The sequence below is a fragment of the Myotis brandtii genome, unplaced genomic scaffold (assembly GCF_000412655.1).
Source record: "Myotis brandtii unplaced genomic scaffold, ASM41265v1 scaffold588, whole genome shotgun sequence".
NCBI classification, from domain to species: Eukaryota; Metazoa; Chordata; class Mammalia; order Chiroptera; family Vespertilionidae; genus Myotis; species Myotis brandtii.
Genome location: NW_005370214.1, coordinates 560,692 through 563,261, shown reverse-complemented (window position 1 = coordinate 563,261; position 2,570 = coordinate 560,692). Strand labels below are relative to the sequence as shown.

Below are 2,570 nucleotides of genomic sequence, written 5' to 3'. Positions count from 1 at the left end.
AATTTAGGCTAAGGTATTGACTCAAAAGTAGTATAAATATTTAGACAGTTCAGATACTCCTTCCAGGAGAACCACAAGAATCTAGGGCTAATACTGCCTAGATAAAGAATGAATGCTTGCCTAATATGCAGTAAAGACCCAGGCTGTCTTATCAGCAAAATTCCTATAGAGTGTCCCATAAACTGAGTATCACACATTAGACTTTATAATTACCAACCAAAGTAGAGATGATGTGTTAGAGATGAAAACACATGTCCCTCACAGTTCCAGGAAGGCCACAGTACTGGCAACAGAGAGTAAAAGGAAATGTCATTAATTCTGCAGGGGTTTTGGTCCGTAACAAAGATACCATTTATCTAGTCAAACTCAAGGCTAACACAGGCCAAATCAACGAGGCATGTGGCCTGCGGGCTGCACGTTTGACATGCTTGAAGAGGATAAAGTCCTTCAGATCCAAAGGGGAGGCAGGGAAGGGCCTGCCATCTATAGAAGAAAACAAGTCCTAGAGGCACAGTATATCAACCACAGTTTGACTCAAGATGATGTCTATATCCACTCAGTGCTGATACTTCCTTTTGTGGGCACACAAGTTGGGTGGTGGGGAGGGTAGTCAAGTATGGATGTAAATTTCCACCTCTTATGGAAAAGAATGAATCTGTTGGGAGCTAAATTATACATTTGGAATTAAAATTAAGCATAAAAAAGGGGGGGGTGCTTTTTATCTTCTAAAAACCTTCCAGTACTTTCTGGTTTTTGTGGCGTGAGGAAACATGAGCAACAAAATCTCTGATGACACGCTCTATGAGGCACTGCGGGAAGTCCTGCATGGTAACTAGGGCAAGTTTTTGGAGCTACAGATCAGCTTGAAGGACTGTGACGCTCAAAAGGACAAACACGTTTTGAGCACCATCTGGCTTAAATCTACAAATCTACTCTCTGCCCCAAGTTCTCCATATGTGTTCTGGGCGTTCTAGCAACACTGTGACCTGAGGCCACGGCCGTGGATATCCTCCACATGGACATCAGGGACTGAGGAACTTAACAAGAATAAGAAACTGGTCAAGAAGCTGGCCAAGAAATAGGATGCCTTTTTGGCTTTAGAGTCTCTGATCAAGCAGATCCCAGGCTTCCTGGACGCAGGCCTGAATAAAGCTGGCAAATTCCCTTCCTTGCTGATCCACAAAGCGAGCATGGTATCCAAAGTCTATGAAGTGAAATCCACAAGCAAGTTCCAGATGAAGATTGTGCCCTGTCTGGCAGTGGCTGCTGGCCACTTGAAGATGACAGATAATGAGCTTGTATACAACATCCACATAACTTCCAATTTCCTGGTGTCATTGCTCAAAAAGAACTGGCAGAATGTATGGGTTTTATACATCAAGAGCACAATGGGCAAGCTCCAGTGCCTATGCTAAGGCACAGATTAATAAATAAACCATATTGCTGCTAAAAAAATAAAAAATAAATCACCAAATAAAAGCATTCAAATTCCACACCCCTTACACTAGGGTAGGGTTGGAATAATTGTGTATAACTTACAAATAGCTGAAAACAAATCTTATCAAAATCCTCTTCATAGATATTGGCATAGTTGACAAATAGGACAGATTTTGTAGGTCTTTGTCATAATATCATTAGTGTAATTCTTTTAAGCATAAGTCCACCAACCAATGGTAGAAATGATGAGTACCTGAACAGATTCACTACAGACACTTTTCTTTAAATGAGAATGCTCTCTGTTTGAGAGTACAGGAGAGATAAAGAGATAATTAGGGAGAGCATCAGCTAGAGCTTGAAAGTAAGTTATATGTATATCATATCACTATATATTCAGTCATTACTATCTTGGTGGTCCAGTGGCCTCATCATAGAGCTAAAACCATGATTAGTGATGATCCATTAGTCTATTTTCAGTTTGTCTCAAGATGGCAAACTTCAAGATGGCATATCTAAGAGTCAGATCTGGATTTCAGCCCAACATGAAGACTATCCAGTGCTATGTGTACTCAGACACTTATTGACATTATGGTAAGTTGATACAGCATTGTACTAGATATCCCATATTGAAAGTGGGTTTTCTCAGTGAATTTTCTTTCTTACCAGGTGACAAGTTTCATAGGCAAGGTTCTTTGGTGCCAGTAGTTTAGGTACTTGTTCTGTGACTTATGAGGGTGTTGCCACCTCTTCTTGAAATTGACCAAGGCCTTAGGGAACTGGGTTGGCTGCTAGTAGGATGTGCCATTTTCACTTCACAATAGAGGACATTAAAGCATCAGGGCTCTGAATTTCCTCCTGATTCAAGGCCCAGCCATCTTTAATCACTGCTCTGTGAGCAATTTCCTCAGTGGGAGTCATAATCATAATGTCCTCAATGCAAAGGGACATTTCAATACCTACCAGCAGTTCATAGTGTGTTAAAGCATGTCTGACCCACTGATGAAATATTGCAGAATAATTCAAATAGATTTGTGAAAAGAGTGCTCAGAAATATTGCAGGCCTTACTACATGGAAGCCAATTGATCTTGATCTTTTTCTGGAAGAACACACACAAAAAATGTTGGCAATTCTA

General features: G+C 40.6%; 1 pseudogene; it reads left to right on the top strand.

Moving 5' to 3' along the window:
- Nucleotides 1–770: 770 nt before the first annotated feature.
- Nucleotides 771–1,415, top strand: LOC102258660 (annotated as a pseudogene).
- Nucleotides 1,416–2,570: the final 1,155 nt, after the last annotated feature.